The sequence below is a fragment of the Gymnoscopelus braueri genome, assembly GCF_963280865.1.
Source record: "Gymnoscopelus braueri genome assembly, chromosome: 22".
In the NCBI taxonomy this organism is placed as follows: Eukaryota; Metazoa; Chordata; class Actinopteri; order Myctophiformes; family Myctophidae; genus Gymnoscopelus; species Gymnoscopelus braueri.
The window spans coordinates 27,146,582-27,156,678 of NC_137624.1; positions in this window are offsets into that span (position 1 = coordinate 27,146,582).

The following is a 10,097-nucleotide window of genomic DNA, read 5'->3' on the forward strand; positions in this document are numbered from 1 at the left end:
CTATCAGAAGTCAACTACACATTGTATACTACTACCCTAACTTTATTAATCTCTAACATTAAAGCAATCAAGTACAATTACACTTGGATTATTATGTCAAATTGGCATAACGTTTACAGCAATCATTACTTACTCTATAAAGTAATTAATCCAAGCTGTGTCCAGCATGATTTCAGCATACAGCCTGTTGAATTCCTCTGCGGTGGAGCTGCTCTTCTGTGTTTTATGGTTCAAATAAATATCTGTTGTGTTAGTATTCCTCCCACGGAGTGTTTACCGACGCGAGCAGGGAGAAAGAAGGCTGATCCCACTCTTTGGGAGACACCCCTTGGGGTGTGTGTGGGGTTGGTCTCACTGAGACACCATGTAGTGCGGACATAGGTGAGAACCCGCGGAAAACGTCATTTGACGCTATGGGCAGCAAAATCGGCGAAGTTCCCCTTTAACCTTTGAGATGTCAAATAACTTCTCAATGCGAATAGCAGTTTTGCCTTTTGGCAATTCATTTTGAATTATGTTGTATTCCTGTTAGCTTGAGTTGTCAGAGTGGATTCAGATATATTTACTTTTTCAATACCTTAATGTTTGTGTACACACACGCACGCATGCACGTGTGCACACACACACACACACACACACACACACACACACACACACACACACACACACACACACACACACACACACACACACACACACACACAGTAAGTAGTCTGGTAATCGTTCTTACTTATCTAAATCGTATTTATTGTATTCCTGTTTGTAATGTGAGATGTTATCTTGATAATGTGAGAATATTACTATTTTGATTGATTGATTGATGTACTTTATTTAGTAAGACATGAGAACAGTACATGACAGTACATAACAGTACATGGAAGTACAAATTCACAATACAAGGTCTACTAAACTGGAAATCTCTGAAAAAAAAGCACTGAGCTTGTTTAAGATGAGAACCCCATGCACACAAATCATGATGACATATAAGAGACAGACACACTACTATACAGAATGTCATACAATCAGTTTACAGGTTACTGGTATGAAGAGTGAAAAATATGTACAAAAGAAGAAAGAGAGAGGGGGGGGGGGGGTAGGGGGTAGGTTAGGTTAGGACATGGGGTAGGTTAGGACTTGGACAGGGGCCATTTTTTAATTGCAGCCTCCTGAAGGTGTATCTTTAGGGCAGTTTTGAAAGTGAGTAGGGTTTTACACTCCTTTACTCCTTTTGGTAGGGCATTCCACATTTTTGATGAATAGCATGAGAACGAGTTCATTCCCTTTGTTGAGCCAAATCTGGGTTGAACATGATTTGTGGAGCTGGTGTTATGATCATGGACTTCATTAACATTTTGGAAGTATTTTGACAAATACAGGGGGATCCCAATGTTGTGGTGTATCTTGAAGACCAGGCCCATAGCAAGTTGCTGTACTCTGTTGCATCATGTTAGGCAGCAGGGGACTGTTGTTAATATTGATATACAATTCATACATCATTTTAATTTACCGTTTAGTGAGGGGTCTTGTAATTTTATTTGGCTGGGATTATTTATTTTTATTTAAATATGCCATATATCATGCTGCCTTTTGTGCCCATATACTGTATGGAGTTGACTGATTTTTGCGCCCTGATACCATGACGACACATTGAGGTTAGACAACACACTCCATATTTGGGCGTAACTGCACTCCTTATATGGTTGGAATTATGCCTATATATGGGCATATCGGTCGGATTGGCGGTTCTGGACAACTGCAGCGCCTATCCGATCAACTTGACGCCAGGCAATGCACTCCTCCCTCAGGTCCTCGGCAATACACTTGACTCGCCAATCGGTCAGACGGTTCTCGAGATAAATGAAGACCAGATACACACACACACACAGATGCATGCACACACATGCACACACACACGCACGCTTCAGAGATTTCACCCATTTATAGTAGGATATTAATGCACCCTGCCCTTTATAGTGAAAGTTTGTTTGTGTAACCCTTGGGACATATTACAAAGCCATTCAAATAGAGCTCTGTTTCCAGTATTCATTATGTTCTGTCATATAATTCCTTTACTCTGGACAACAGTGTTGTTCTCCTTTAATTAAACCGGCAAGATTACATCATATAATGCATTGTCTGTTTAATTGGGAAAAAGATTAAACTTTCATCACAACCAATCCAGTTGAATCCCATGCATTTCATTATTAAACTAGAAAAAGTGCTCCTCGGAGCACAGGTCTCCGCCAGGTCAGGTAGGTTATTGTGGCCTCCTGGTGGCGCTATAATAGGCCAATGTTTAAAGGGTACCATTTGTTCTTAGGCCTTGCACGGCAATCGGACACTGCATTCATGGTTTGAGGCATTTTGTGCAACTTTTTTTTTTGCTAAATTAGACCTGCTGGTGGCGCTATAACAGGCCAATGTTAAAAGGGTGGCATTTGTTCCTCAACATAGTGTGAATGTGCGTGCAAAGTTTGACCGCAATCGGACGGTGCGTTCATGATTTGCGGAATTTTGTTCAAAACAAGCCACTACTGCAAACTTTAGATGTCAATCTTAGCCAATGAGGATGGAAAATCAAACACATCCGTCTTGATCACATGATTATGGAGATCATGTGTACCGATTTGCGTGAAATTTGGATAAAATCGGAAGGAGTAATATAAAGAAATGTGTTTTACATAAGTCGGCCTCCTGGTGGCGCTATAAAAGGCAGATGGGAAAAATGCAGGGCAAAGGTTTTTCCTTGACCTCTAGGGAGTGCGCATACAAAGTTTTACACAGATCGGTGCAGTTATAGGTAAAAACATGAATCGGCCTGTTATAGCGCCACCATGAGGCTGATTTGAAAATTTTAAAGTGGCATTTCTTCCTCGGCATAGTGGAAATATGCGTGCAAAATTTCACCGAAATTGCATGCTGTGTTCATGATTTGAGGCATTTTGTTGAAAATGGAGCACTCCTGCAAACTTTGGAAGCCATTTTTAGCCAATCAGGATGGAATATGAAAAATCTGAAAGACAAGTTTTGTTTAATGACTATAGAGATACTGTGTACCGATTTGCGAGATTTTTGGACAAAAACTGTAGGAGTACTGTCAAAAAATATGTTTTGCACAAATCGGCCTCCTGGTGGCGCTATAAAAGGCCCATGTGAAAGATTTGGGCAGAAGTTCGGAATTGGCATCCAGGGAGTGTGTGTGCACAGTTTCGCTGCGATCAAGCCAACGGTGGCGGAGATTAGCTGGTGACAGACGGACACACACACGGACACACACACGGACACACGGACGGACGGACGGAGGGTAAAACATACTCTCTCGCCATGCCTTTCGGCCTGGCGGAGACAATAAAATTACTTTATTATTTATTAAACTAATGCAGGTAAGGCTAGTTGTGTGGATGCAATAAAACACATGAGATTGATTTAAAATGGTATCATTGATGAAGAGTCCTTCCACCCATGTCTTACTTCACTGGGTTAGCAGCAGTGATTGAGGTTAGGGGTCAGCAAGATAAGGCACACACACTAGCTATTGATTGGCGCCTGACATAACCATTATGATTATACTCATGGGATTTGGTGATCACCCCTTAATGGTGCTTGCTGCTTATAAATATATGTTGTCTAATTTATCCGATCTAAACATGCTACTGGTCAGCAAATAACATACTAATAATGAGGAAAAACAATAAGCAAGGCTCAGCAGCAAGAAATAAAGTAACAGTGGTTCAAAAGCAAACAACAAAGTAGGTGTCTGTGTATTGTGAAATTCATAATGAAGGCCACGTGCAGCTATGTGAGAGGTGTGACATTATTAAGTCGTCGGTTCAGGGCCTGGCAATAATTATGTACACAAAATGGCAAAGCTGTCAGTTACGTGGATTAATTATGAAAGCGAGTGTACTACATGATGACAGGGCTGTCACTGGGATGCCAGCACTTAGGGGAAAACAACTAGTGTTGGAGGCTTTATCACCATAATTCATGGGGAAACGAGTATACATTCTTCAATTAGTTTGCTTCCAGAACAATAAACACTTTTCCACATTATTTATAGACTTAGGCTCTTGTGATTTCTGGGTTTCTCAAACTGTGACATAACACATTTGTCACATGAAAGTTGCTTTGTGATGTTAATTCTATGCCTGTTATTTTTTCTCTATTTAAAAAAAAGTGAAGGCATGCTGGATTCAGATCATTATTGATTGGTCCAAGTGAATTGCTAGTCTACAAATGGCGTTGACACTGACACTTACCTGAAGTGTTCTGCCACGGTACAGTGAATGAATACATCCATAGTGCAATCACACCTCAACCTTTTAAGCATCCTTGTTTGATCTTTGACATAGAGTACTTACTATATGTCTTGGTTGATAAACCCTGGACCGCTCTGCAAGAAACCTCAGAGAATCCCCAAGGTTCACATCTGCCCATGTTGTGAAAGCGGAAAAAGTACTGCAAGGCCTTTCTCCTGTGTGTAGTTGTTCAGGGTTCTTCGCGACCTAAAAGGCTTGTGCTAGATGGGAAGAGGAAGAGGTAATAAATCTGAATTCACACTCATATTTACTAGATAGGGAAGTGTTGTTTTTTTTGTTATTGTGTTTTGCGATGAAACTTAATGTCTTCACCTGTCATAAAGAAAAGTGGAGCTGAAATGATGATCTACTGAACATAGTTGCAAATGCAGTGTGCCAATGGGATTCAAATTATAATTAGACACTGCATTTGATTTGGTCTATCTTTCTCCAGAAATGTGAATGAATTATTCACCATATTAAGTACATTGTGTCCAACTGTAATCACACTATGGGGTTCTTTTCCATTTTCCCCTCTGCAGGAGATGGCAATGTGTGTCCAGGGTCATTAAACAAATTAGATTTAAGGATACACATTACATGCTGAGGTCACGGTATTGGTTAACGTTTGCTTGTGTTATCATCATGTTTTACAAGGGTCATCCTATGCTCCCTGGGGATGCTGGGAACTGTAGCAAGTAAATGCTTCACATGATTCCCCCAAGGAGAATATCTATCCGTGTTATTATTCAAATGTCACTTCAATTTAAGCACTCGATTAGAGAACCTCATTTTCCGGGATTTGCTGAGGTATGTTAAAAGACTCCATCTCAGTTATGAAACATTGATTTGGAATGGTCATCACTGAAATTCACATTATGAAAGGACTTTATATTGAAAGGCTGAAATTGCATGCGTGACTTACTGAAAAATAAATGTATCATTTTGTCAGTTTATTCATTTTTTTGCAGGAAGTAAGTGTCAAAAGATGAAGTTCCATAAAACCTGAGACCATTTTGAGAGAACACTTTATTCCCAATTACTGAAATGTTTGACTTGTTCGATATGTATTAAAAAAGGAAGAAAATTAAATAAAAACCTGATAACAGATAAATCATTCACTAATGCAAGGCGAAAATCTATCCCTTTGTGTCAGCTGAGTTGCCTGCAAGCTGTGTTGTGCAACACCCACTTCCTGGATCATTATTTACCCAATAGAAGTTTAATAATGCTTTATTTTAAGCATCTATGTATATTTTTCTTGAAAATAAAATAAAATAGAACTATTAAACATTTTCAATTGCAGTCGAACAGTTTGGAGACAGATTGCATATGTTATAGCTCTTTAATGCCACACTGGGGATTGGATCAATACTTTTGGCGAAATCATAACTAACCAAATTAATTATAACTAACCTATTTAACATTTAATGCCAATCCATATTAGGAAATAACAAATAACCATAAACTAAAGGGTCACACATTTTCAAATCCCCTTTCTCCCCTTTCCCTGTCCTCATCTCTACTATTCTACACTTTGATTCTGTTTCCCTCTTCATGTAGACTGTTACACAGTATGATTATGATGTTGTTGTTGCTGCTAAATCATGGGCACGAATTAAGCAATAAAGCATGTGCTTGCCATTGAATAGAGACTCTAAATCACCAGCAGGAATGCTGTTACCCCCAAATACTGTGCATTCTATTGCAGTGACTTTCTGACCTTAATTTCACGAATGCGGTTTCCTGCTTCTCATCAATATCACATAGGCCAAGACAAAATGAGCTATGTGCAGCCATAAGTTGAAAGGCTCTGCAATCCTCATTAAGACCTGCGAGGGAAATTGTTTTTCGGCATGGAAGGAAATAACCTAAGCTACCCACTATGTGTTCTGTAATATTGTAATGGAGCGTATGTGGGGAGAGAGTGCATTTCTGGGATGCAGCGTGGCGAGATGGATGAAACAATGCGGGGGTGAAGGAAGCACTCATACTGACCTTGATGAACACAATGCAGAGGTTGCGTTTTGTTGCTGTCAGGTGGAAACCTTGTATGTTAAAAATTGTTCATTTACATGAAATAAAAATAAATAAAAACCTGTTCAAATTGATCTAATGGAGTTATGAGATTTAGTCACAATCTGTAATATTTGTCATTGGTTATTGGTTAACCATTGTCAAACTGGCCTTGTTGGGCATGTCATTATGGATGTTTTTTCCCCCTTCTTTTTTATGTGGCATCCTGTGTACAATTTTTTAACATAATATGATAGGATACGTTTTTAAGTATTTGTAAAACCCACAGAAATACATAACATGTGACGAATAGCTTTGAGCTACAGTATTAAAATACATTTAAATATGGAGACACAAGGTTTCCCCCCGACGGTGACGATTTGTTACCATGCCGCGGAAGAAGCAGATTAAATCCATGAACATGTTCTATAAAACTGCTTTGTTTCCAGTAAAAATAAATGCATAAAAAAAATATTGTTTGTAAAAATGTCATAAAACTTATTATATATCTGCAGTATGTCAGAAGTTCAGTAAATGCGGAACTAAAAATAAATTATGTTTATTATTGTAACACATTAGTCCTATACTACATTTGAATAGGTTTGTTGACGTTGATGTCATACTTTCACAACAACAGCAGTTCTAGCATTTCTAATTACAGCCCTTGGAGTGAAACTATCCTCCTGGTTGTCAACATAATTAAAACCTTTCAGATAACCATTTTGCTTCCAGTAATAAATGACATAATTTAATAGCTGATTAGATTGGAGAATCGATGCATTTCCATCATGTTATTGGTCTGTTGATCAGTCGGTGAGGTCAGTGCTCATCAAACTCACCTGTATACATTTTCTAAGTTTTTTTCCCTAGGCCTTTTTTTCTATGCCTTGAATTAATTTAGTTTTTAATCCACTTTTTACCACAAGTAGGGTCTTATGTTGTTGTCATTGTTGTTTTTCTTTGCTATTTTTATGCCGAATGTTTGCCCCAGAATAGGGACGCTAGGGTTCATGTGGTTAAAATATCTGTGGCAGATCCGTTTATTTTCCACATTCAGCAAAATTATAATGCATCAATGTGTTGCACCGACAAAATAACCCACTCCGACAGACATAGGCTACAAAAAATAAACATTAACAGTTTCTATCGTTTCAGGATCGAGGCGAAGCAATTGGGGATAAAACTAAAACAGGACTAAATCTTTCATTACCTACTGGAATTTGAAATACATCATTTGGACTAGCCGGGCTAGGCAATACATTGAAATTACAGTATATTGACATTGATATTGGTTGCTACCTCAAATCCTGCAGCAGGCTTTACCTTAAGACTAAGCCAGGCAGCTTGTCTTTGCCTTGAAAAGAGGACAATCAAACTTTTAAATCCCTTTACCTTGGCAATAGTTACAGCTTCTGGTAGAATCAAACTTTTCACACCATCTATGAACAAACTTATGACCCACACCAGATTCTTTCCTGAGATGTGACAATGAGCAAGTGCGGTGAAAAACATTTTCTCTCCGCCCACAAACATCTGGAGTAGACCACTCTCCAAAAGGTTTTATGCAGCATTACACAATAGTCAAATGCCAAAACAGCCGCTTCTGCAGCAGTCGACAAATTCTGTTCATTCATTTATACAATGCGCTTGGGAACTGTATACTTATAATCTACTCAAGGTTAAGTCAATTACACAAAAATCTTCAAATGAGTGTTCTGTTGTGAAACCAAAACACCAAGCTGACTGTGCTGAAATACGACAACCTCAGCTAGACTGGAGGTACCCCTCAGCCTAGACACAACCTCAGCTTGACTGGAGCTATCCCTCAGCCTAGACACAACCTCAGCTAGACTGGAGGTACCGCTCAGCCTAGACACAACCTCAGCTAGACTGGAGGTACCCCTCAGCCTAGACACAACCTCAGCTAGACTGGAGGTACCCCTCAGCCTAGACACAACCTCAGCTAGACTGGAGCTACCCCTCAGTCTAGACACAAACAAGCTAGACTGGAGCTACCCCTCAGTCTAGACACAAACAAGCTACCTCAACGCTAGACTTCATATGGATTATTGTGGGCCCACTGTGACAGCAAGGCAACCAGTGAACCCCCAACCTTCCTTGAATGAGCCATGAGTGTTCTCCCAAGCTATGCTTCAACCAAGTTGCCACGACATTGTGAGAATTTAATGTTATTACAACGTTCTCTCAAAGGGAAGACGATTACTTGCAAATAAAAAGTAATGACACGGCCAGAAATCATCATATTTGATTCCATGACATATAATTCCTGCAAAACAGTAAGCCAAAGGCGTTTAAGGCGGGACATGTCATGGATATAGACTGGTGTTTTACAGTAGCCAATGGAACAGAGTTTATCAGTGTATCAGCCTGACCCTGCATGTTGTACTTTGGACTCAAGGTGAAGAAACACACGGTAGCAAGTAGCACACTCTGAAAACAAAGGTTTAAACTATCGGCTATAGATGTAATATTAATCCATATTGAATAACTGTGTGACCTATTTAGCGTCTAAAATGAATTGTTTGTTTAGAAACAAGCTGCAAGAGTCCCACAATGTGTCTCATTTCTCCGCCAGGCCTGTGTCTGCTCTAAAGAGCTCTGTGCCTGCAGAACGCTCTGTGTATCACTCCCACTGTCAGAGTCGCAGAGCTGCAAAATAGAAATTATCATCATCTGAATAAATAAGCATAAACAAACTAACTCACATGAACAATGTTGGTGTAATTAAGAGATTCGCTAGAGAATATATATGTTATATACACAGAATATCAACTAAAAGAGAAATCCACAAGAGTCTATTTCCTGTTGTGTTGTTTATTGTGCGGTGTGTGTGTGTGTGTGTGTGTGTGTGGGGGGGGGGGGGGGGGGGGGGCAGGTGGGGAGAGAATACTCTCTCTCTGGTGGGTGGAGCGATAGAGGTGTTTCCATAGTTGATATTTCCACAGATAAGAGTTTATACAGTAAACTAAATGGGGGCGGGACATATAAATATTTAATAACAATGATTAATAATGCAATACAAATATTTGTATTGGACCCCAAAGCCTTTTTTTTTTATTATTGCCCCTTTTCAACCCCCTTTCTCCAGGGGGAAACAAAGTGAAATGCAATGTCAGGTAACTCACTCACAAATCCTTGGCATCTTTATTTAAGGATCATTTGATGTATTAAATGATAGAATTTTGAACAGCAGGTAAACTGTGCTGTTTCATCGGCCAACAATAATAACTCTACTGGTCAATGCTCGCAAAACTGTACATTATGAACGATAATGCTGTTTTTCACCGGAGCATATTTTGATCAGCACTCCAAGGAGAAAGCTGCTCAGCCAATCAAAGTACCCTGCAACTATTCCGTGACTACCTAATCATCCCTACTTCATAGATTTAGCTTCCTGCCCGAAAACTTTATGGAGCATCTAGTTCCTCCTAAGCTGATGCTGATGTGTGCTGATGCATGTGTTTATGCTTCACTGGCAGATGTTGTGTTTGTCCTATGTAGTTTATTCATAATTCATAGTTAATTCATCAGTAATGGTTTAGCCTTAAGACAGGAAACGTCATTGAACAAACTGCCTGTAGAGCCGATAGTTTTTACCCAGCCTTGCAGGTAGAAACGCATGCCACATTCAGAGTTGGTTATCCTAATCCCTTTACAAGAATATACTCTTGTGTTATGTAACCATTTGTATTGTATTTGTTTGTATTACATTTGACACCCCCTGGTGGCTGTTTTGTGTATCTGATTGATGTACTTTCTTTA